The sequence below is a fragment of the Mus caroli genome, chromosome 4, assembly GCF_900094665.2.
Source record: "Mus caroli chromosome 4, CAROLI_EIJ_v1.1, whole genome shotgun sequence".
In the NCBI taxonomy this organism is placed as follows: Eukaryota; Metazoa; Chordata; class Mammalia; order Rodentia; family Muridae; genus Mus; species Mus caroli.
Genome location: NC_034573.1, coordinates 107160083 through 107168616, shown reverse-complemented (window position 1 = coordinate 107168616; position 8534 = coordinate 107160083). Strand labels below are relative to the sequence as shown.

Below are 8534 nucleotides of genomic sequence, written 5' to 3'. Positions count from 1 at the left end.
TCAAGACAGGGCTTCTCTGTATAGCCCTGGCTGCCCTGGAACTCACTCTGTAGACCAGGCTGGCCTTGAACTCAGAAATCCACCTGCCTCTGCCTCTGCCAAGAGCTGGGTTTAAAGGCATGTGCCACCATTGCCCAGCTTGTCTTGGTTTTTAAAACAGGGTTTCATGTAGCCTATATTGGCCTCCCTTTTGCTGTGTGTAGCCTTCTCCCATCAGGTACTGTGATAGCCCCAAATGGCAACACACACACACCAGCCTATGAAAAATCTTTGTTAAATTCTGAATAGTCCTAGACCAAGTACAGAGAAGGCTTGTGGGACTAGTTCAGCAGGGACCAGGACTGATATTTATGGAGGCCTGCTCTATTCCACAAAGAAGCACAGATGGCTTCCTCTGTCCTGAATTTATCCTCCTCCATTCAAAGCCTGGGTTCAGACAACAGCAACCTAGAAGGCTTACTAGGTGTCTGCAGATCTCCCTGCCAGCCCAGAGGTGATCTCCCTGTTCACCAGCGTCCATTCTGTACAACTGAACTCAGCCAATAATCTATGGCCCGGAGGCAGGGTGACATAACACACAGACAAACCCCAAAGCTCTATGAAGACATCTCAGGGTTGAAAGAAGTTTTTCAGGGGAGGGAGGGGTATTTGTTTTGTTTTTGAGATAGGTTTTTTTCTTTATGTAGTCCTGGCTATTCCTGACCTTGATATGTAGACCAGGCTAGACTTCACAGAGATCTACTTCATTCTGCCTCCTGAGTACCAGGAATGCCAGAATGCATGGCCACACCCATCTACACCCAAAAGAATTCCCTGGGAGAAAAAGTAGGAATGTCCCTGGGAGACAAAAGAGGAAGTCCTCAAAGTTCTAATCTGAAAAGCTCTCCAGGATACACTAAAATGAAAGACACGCCCAGTGAGTAGAGCCCAGAACTGTGAGAAACCATCAGCTTTTTAAGGGGGGGAAAAAAAACAAAAACATTATATATATTCATGTTTGGAAGCATTTACCTAAACAAAGTCTAAAAGAATGCAAAGATAGCTGGGTTGTGGTGGTCTGTCCTGGATGCCAGGGAAGTCAGAAGTTGAAGGTTGTCCTCAAAAATCCCTTCTTCAAAAATAAAAATGGGGGCTGGTGAGATGGCTCAGTGGGTAAGAGCACCCGACTGCTCTTCCAAAGGTCCGAAGTTCAAATCCCAGCAACCACATGGTGGCTCACAACCACCCGTAATGAGATCTGATGCCCTCTTCTGGTGTGTCTGAAGACAGCTACAGTGTACTTACATATAATAAATAAATAAAATAAATCTTTTTAAAAAAAAAATAAATAAATAAAAATGGGGGTGAGGTGAGGGCCTACTACCAAGGGCAGCTGAGAGTTCAGCTTCAGTTCCGAGCACCCAGAGAGTTTTAAAAAAATGGTTGGGAGGCATGAAGGGAGCAGGGAGCTGGGTAGACACAGCAGTCATGAGACTGTGACTGTTTATACAAAATATATAAATATTTAAAATCATGTTATATGTAAACAGTCTGATATTTAACTACTTGAATACATTGTATTTCCAAGTAACATACATATTAAGGAAGAGTGTGGAAAGTTCCCAAGCGTGGAACTAATTCTAACAGAGAAATACACTATTTGGGTATTTTTGAGACAGACTCTGACTGTGTGGAACAAGATGCTACTAACCCAAAGCACACGATGCCTCTCGCTTCAGTCTCCTGAACGCTAGGACCACAGGAGTGCCCCACAGCACCCAGCTTTAAATATAACATTGAAAAAAAAAAACACTAAAGCTTACAGAAGATAAGCATTTTACCTATAACCATATAGTTAATAACACAATCTCAGTTTTGATTTACCATGAAGATTTCCAATATTTTCCTCTTTTCACGTTGCCTTTATAAAATCAGAGGGCCAGAAAAATGGGTAAGAGCACCTGCTGCCACACTTGATGACCTGAGTTCAATTCCCAAGATCCACATGACGGGAGGTCAGAATCAAGTTCTCCAAGTTGTCCTCTATACACACACACACACACACACACACACACATACACACACACACATACAAATAGTAAAAAATAAATAAAATGTCAAGAATGGATAGTTGACACATTACAAATATGTTAACAACCAGCCCTCTGACCACTCAGCAAACATAACCCTACTGAGACCACACTGAAGTCATGTTCATTTGATGCCTCAGAAAAGAGCATAACGCCCATTGTTGGTCCAAACATTCACCATCACCCATATGAACAATGCATTAATTAGGCTCCAGTTACCAGAAAGAGAAAAAAACCCACATAAAAGTCCTTATCCAAGATGTCAAACTCTAATAAAACAAGTGTGTGATATTAACAATGTATTTGTAACTACTTTAATATAGGGGGAAGAACATTTTTAAAAATGAGCCCCTTTCTACTCTAAATAAGCCAGGGAACAATTTTCTTCTTATAATTAGCTGAGACTGTAAGTAGAAAGCGTCACTGCAGTGCCTGAGAGAGCAGGTTATTAGCTTCCCGGCATGTACATGTCTAAACCAGAATTAAGGCCTTCATATGCCAAACCACACAGGACAAGGGTTTGAGGAACCATCCCAAACATTTATCTCTATAAAAGAATAACGTATCAAGCATTGAAATCACCCAGATGTCTGAGAACCTCACTGTTTAGACACAATCTGTACCATTGATCACTAGTTTCTAACAGGTGAGTCCCTCCTTGTTGATGATAAGCCCCACCTATAATATCTCCTGTGTTCCATCTCCTGCCATCATATTGGGTAGTTATTACATCTATACAGATGACATAGTCAACACAGCCCTTAATGCTGCTGAACTATTGTAATGACCTATATAGCTCCACTTCCCTTCAACAGTACTGAGACAGTTACACCTTTTTTTCTTCCTTGGCCTTGGAAAGAACTCTGAATTTTTCCAATCATGTATTCTTACAAAACCCAGTCTTCAATCACAATTCTGGTTATCACCTCTTCTCCAAGTACACTAGCTTTTTTTCTTTTTTTTTAAATATTTATTTATTTACTTACTTACTTAGTTATTTATTATATGTAAGTACACTGTAGCTGTCTTCAGACACTCCAGAAGAGGGTATCAGATTTCATTACAAATGGTTATGAGCCACCATGTGGTTGCTGGGATTTGAACTCAAGATCTTTGGAAGAGCAGTCGGTGCTCTTAACCACTGAGCCATCTCACCAGCCCTACACTAGCTTTCTTAAAGATTTTTTTTAATTTTTATTTTGTATGCACGAGTGTCTTATCTATATGTCTGTGTATTATATGCATGCATCGCCTAAGGAAGCCTGAACAGGTGTTGGCTCCCCGAGAACTGGAGTTACGCACAGTTGCATATAGTCAATGGGAACTGAATCTGTGTCCCCTGGGAGAAAGGCCAGTGCTCTTAAAAGCTAAGCCACCTCTTCAACCCCAGATTTTACTTCTTATAACTTCTAATTCAGACTGTGCAGTTAAATCATAGACCCACAGTATCATTTGCAGTCTGAAAAGTGGCTCCCATTTTATATTTCTGCTTTGCAAATTCCAGTTTTGGATCAACCCAATCTTTTGGGGTTTGCTTTATTTTTGTTTTTTGTCTGCCTGTTCGTAGGGTGTTGGAAAATGTAAAATCTGATGGTGACACAACCTTTTAATTCTAGCAGAGGCGGGTGGATCTGAATTCAAGAAGAAGGAAAGAAAGAAAGGAAAGGAAAAGAGAGAGGAGGGAGAGAGAGGAAGGAAGGAAGGAAGGAAGGAAGGAAGGAAGGAAGGAAGGAAGGAAGGAAGGAAGGAAGGATGCTTATCCTTGATGGCTCAGTGGTTTAAAGCACTTGTTGCTCTTCTAGAGAACCCAGGTTGGAGTCCTAGCACCCACGTGGCAGCCACAACAATCATCACTCCAGTTCCAAAGGTCTGACACCCTTTTCTGATCTCTGAGGGCACCATCACACATGTGCATAAACATACACACAGGCACACACTTAGACACCATACAGCATGATCTACACAGTGGGTTCCAAATCAGTCAGGGCTACACTGTGAGATTCTGTCTGAAACCAAACCAACAGAAAAAACACTCATCACATAAAATAAAAATAAATCTAAAAACAACAAACCCTTGCTATTTCCCACTGATGATTCCTATGGCTATAATGCTCATGTCAGAAACTCACCGCAGTTCCGTCAACCTCCAGAGAAAGCTGATTTAGCTACAGATAACTGATCACAATAAAAATAAGACCAGTCTAGTGTGATAACACGCATAATTCCCGCCTGGCCTGTGCTACACAACCCTACCCTCAAACAAGCAGAAAAAGAGAGAAAGAAGACAGACATGTTGCTCACTGCCGCCTGCCTTCCACTTACTCCTAAATCCGTGAGCTGACCACTGTATTACAACCACCAGATTATCAAAACTGCCTTTGAAAGTCACTTCCTAATTGCCAGACTCCTTGGCTTCACACTCTCCTTCTGCTTGACCTCTGAAGCGCCTGGGATCCCCCTCCCTTCTGGAGAAGGTCTTCCTTTGGCTTCTGCGAGATACTGCCACAGCGTTCTAGCTCTCTTCAGTGTCTGTTGAAACCTTAGCACCCCCTCGTAGTACTCCAGAAAGCGGAGAATTGGGCTGTGGACAGAGGCAGCATTGCTGAGGATATTTAATTCCAATTTATGTCTTTAGAGCCTAACTTAATCAGTTCTATGACCAATTTTCCACCTCTATTTCAAAAACTCGGATTGAACTTGTGCACAACCCAATTTACCATTCTTCAGATCTACTTCTTTACATTGTTAGCACCTCCAACCCAATACCGTAAACCAATGAGAAAGCCCTTATGTAGAAAAGCAGAAAACAAAAAACCCTCTAAACTCTATTCTAAAATTCTTGGAATTTCATGCCATTCTCTTCATTTCCCTACAACTATTCCAGTTCATTCATCCTCTTCTCACGCACAGAACACAACAGCCTCCTGACTACCTGGGCCTTCTGCCCTCCGGTTTTACTTTCAATCTTTCTTTCACATTTTCCAGAGATAATCCATATCAAACTCCTGCTTACAACCTTCAATGGCTCCGTATGCCTACAAATAAAGTCCAAATTCTTTAACAAGTTTTTCTCAGAGGTTTAAATTTAAAAGTTTTTCAATTGGTCTAATCTGGCTTTTATTTCCAGCTAAATCCGAATCGTAAGTTTAGATAAGAGTCTTCAAAATGAAGGGTAAGAAAGTGAATAAAAAGGAGAAGTCTCTTAGGATAGGAGTCAGGGTGGTTAGGAGAGATGAGCACGTTTCGGAGGGAATCCAGATCTCAGAGGGAGAAGTGGGCACTGAGACTAGTGAGGCACACTCAGTAGGGGAACGGGACGTGAAGGATTCCACAACTTCATAAGTGAGGAAGGTCAGACACAAACTCAACCCTTTTGAGTATAATTTCCAATGGGTTCTTGACCCCTGAGACGAGGTGGGGACTGTCCCGGGACCCGGAGGGAAGTGAGAAGGAAAGGGAGAGAGGGGCAAGAGACAGTCCCCGCTTCTTTGAGAATCTCAAGTACAGCACCGGATAGTCCAGTGCTCAGCGACCCATGAGCCAAGCTGAGCGCGCGGCAGGGATGCCGAGCCTTGGTCCCCAGGCGCTCTCCCGACGTTACCTGAGGCACGACTGAGCCGCGGAGGGGGCGTCCGCGCCGGCCGGAGGGCAAGGGAGGCAGCGGCCCAGAGCGAGCATAGCAGCTCCCGGCTGTTTAGCCTGCGGAGGAGGTGAGGGTCCCTCGGGCAGAAGCGGGCGACTGCTCAGGGCCAGCGGCGGCGCAGGAGCTGGAGGCTACTGCCATGGCCTTGCGGTCTAGGCTGCTTTCCCCCGCCTGCTCGGCGGGGCCCGGAGGCGGATCACCGCTGGGACAGAGAGGGCTGCTGGAAACTCTCGGCTCCCCGCCGGTGAGTGTCTGAAATGCCTGGGGGGGGGCAGGGGACTGGGGGCGGGGTCCCATGAGCTCCGCCCCCTCCTCAGGCCTCCCTCAGAGCAGCCAATCAATCTTCAACCTTTGACAAACGAGCTAGTAGAGTTGCCCAATTAACGTTAGGAATGCCACGTGGTACGAGGGTGGGCACAATGGGCGTACAGAAAAGCCAATCAGCAACGCTCGGCGCCAACTCTTAGAAGATGAAGGGAACCAATAGGAAGGGAGTGGAGGTAAAAACAGAAGGGACAGTGTGTTGAAAAAGCGGAACCGGAGAGGAGAGAATTCACCCTGGGGAAAACCTAGTCTAAAGAGTCTCAGAGGGCGGGACACAAGAGAGACCAATCGAACCCCCCAAACAGAAGCGAATGGTAAATTAATTAAGCCAATTAAACAAGCACTAGACTGGCGCGGCTTTTGAATAAGGTGTTCTGCTGGATCGAATGCAGTGTCCTGCAGGATCGCAGTATATTGACAAGCTAAAATTAGCACATAATTCCTAACGTCTTGAGAAAGAGCAGTAAGTATAACTTAAACGAAATGCCAAAGGAAGAGATTGAATTCAGGGAAGGCTTAGAGGATTGGTATCACCAGCTAGATGGAAAGGAGAGTTATGAAAGATCTTCGAAGGGAATAAGAATTCTACCCAAGTGTTCATCAGGTACAGATTTCCTCACACTTTCCATAGCCATGGATCTCAAGGGTTCATAATTTTATAGCTGAGCAGACTGCAAAAGAAGAATAAGAGCAGAGAGATACAGTGGGATATAGGCCTTACTCCCAACAGTTTAGGGGCCTCCCTTCAGAAATCTTTAGTATGTGGGACATAATTAAAATATGTCTAGGAGCCGGGCGTGGTGGCTCACGCCTTTAATCCCAGCACTAGGGAGGCAGAGGCAGGAGGATTTCTGAGTTCGAGGCCAGCCTGGTCTACAAAGTGAGCTCCAGGACAGCCAGGGCTATACAGAGAAACCCTATCTCAAACAAAGAAACAAACAAACAAAAACAAAAACAAAAAAAGACTACGGGCAGAAAGCAATGGTAATGTACCATGTGGTCCAGGGTTCAATTCCCAGCACTGAAAATAATAATACCAACGGAATGTAGTGCTACTGACAGCTGAGTTTACAAAAAATGTATAGTAGGAAATAAAATTGGAAGAGGCTAAACATGAGTGGAGTTTAAATAATAAAATTATCTTTTTATTTTAAATGCTGTGTGATTTATCCTTGAACAGAAGCATAACCTAAACAGGGAGTTGTTTGAGGAAGAGTAATTAGCAGCTCACAGAATCTCTGAAGGGAGGTACCTAGACACAGTTCTCTTGGCCTGTTCAGGATCTTTCTGACATAAATTATGTGCTGCCACCTGGTGGCAGATCAGACCCACTGTTCCACCGTTGTCCTTTAACATTTCTGTTGAAAGATTTGGCACCCTTGCAAGTGTGTCTCCCATAGAGCTTGATACAAACAGTTGATAAATACTACTGGTAGCAATCGGAGTTAATGGCACCGTGCCAGATAAATTATCTGCCCTGTGAAAGACAGAGAGAGGCTTGATGAAAAGGCTTGTGTTAAATGTGGGTCTAAATAACAAAAAATTTTAAAATTTGGGGCTGGAGATGCAGTCCATGTGGCAGTATTAGTATGCATGCCACCCAGATGTGGTGTCACACTCCTATCAAATCACCATTCAGAAAGTGGAGGCAGGATATCAGGAGTTCAAGGTCATCCTCAGCTAGATATGGAGTCTAGACCAGCCTGGGACACTTGATACCTGGCCTCAAAATAAAAACTATTAAATAGAGGAAGGAGGAAAAACAACAACAACGAGGGTTCAAGTAGTTACCGTGCAAACCTGAGGAAGAGTCTGTCATCCCAGCACTCCTGGGAGGTGGGAGGCAAAGACCAACACCAGAGCTGCCTCCTAATCCCAACGTGTACTCCATAGCATGACTGTACACAAACAAGCCAGGTATGGTCTAGATACCTATAATACCTGGGGCGTGGCGACGGGAGGAACAAGGCCATCTTTGGCTATATAGAGAGTCTGGACAACACAGGATTCTGTCATATACACACCAAAATAAATCAATAAAATAAAACTGGGTCTGAAGCTAAGTATGATATCATTGTATCTCTTGTAATCCTGGCAATCAGGAGACTCAGGCAGGATTGAAACCAGTTTGAAGCCAACCTGAGCTACAGAGTTCTGAGTCAGTCCAAGTAAATGCATACTACATAATAAATGAAAACAGGGCTGAAGAGATGGCTCAGCAGGTAAGAGCACTGACTGCTTTTGCAGAGGATCCTGGTTAGATTCCCAGCACATACATATATGCTGATTCTAGTTAACTCCAGTTCTGGAGGATCCAGTGCTCTCACCTGGCCTCTGCAGGCACCAGGCAAGCACAGTGGTACAGACACACATGCAGGCAAAGCAAAGCACCCACTCACATGAAATAACAATAAAACAAAAGCAAAAAGAACCTCTCCTCTCCTTCCCTCTCTCTCTGACAAGGTTTTTTTTTTTTTTTTTTTTTTTTTTTTTTTTTT

The 8534-nt window shown here is 44.0% G+C and overlaps 1 protein-coding gene across 2 annotated transcripts in view; it reads right to left on the bottom strand.

Annotated features, from left to right (window-relative positions):
* Tesk2 (testis associated actin remodelling kinase 2) overlaps nt 1-5966 on the bottom strand; it is an 89213-nt gene extending 83247 nt beyond the window's left edge. Inside the window, exon 1 of one of the 2 annotated variants that reach the window (XM_021159371.1) lies at nt 5671-5966. The gene's annotated coding sequence lies outside the window, so the exon portion shown is untranslated. The remainder of the gene's footprint in view (nt 1-5670) is intronic. The other variant, XM_029476249.1, reaches the window with a different exon arrangement.
* Nucleotides 5967-8534: the final 2568 nt, after the last annotated feature.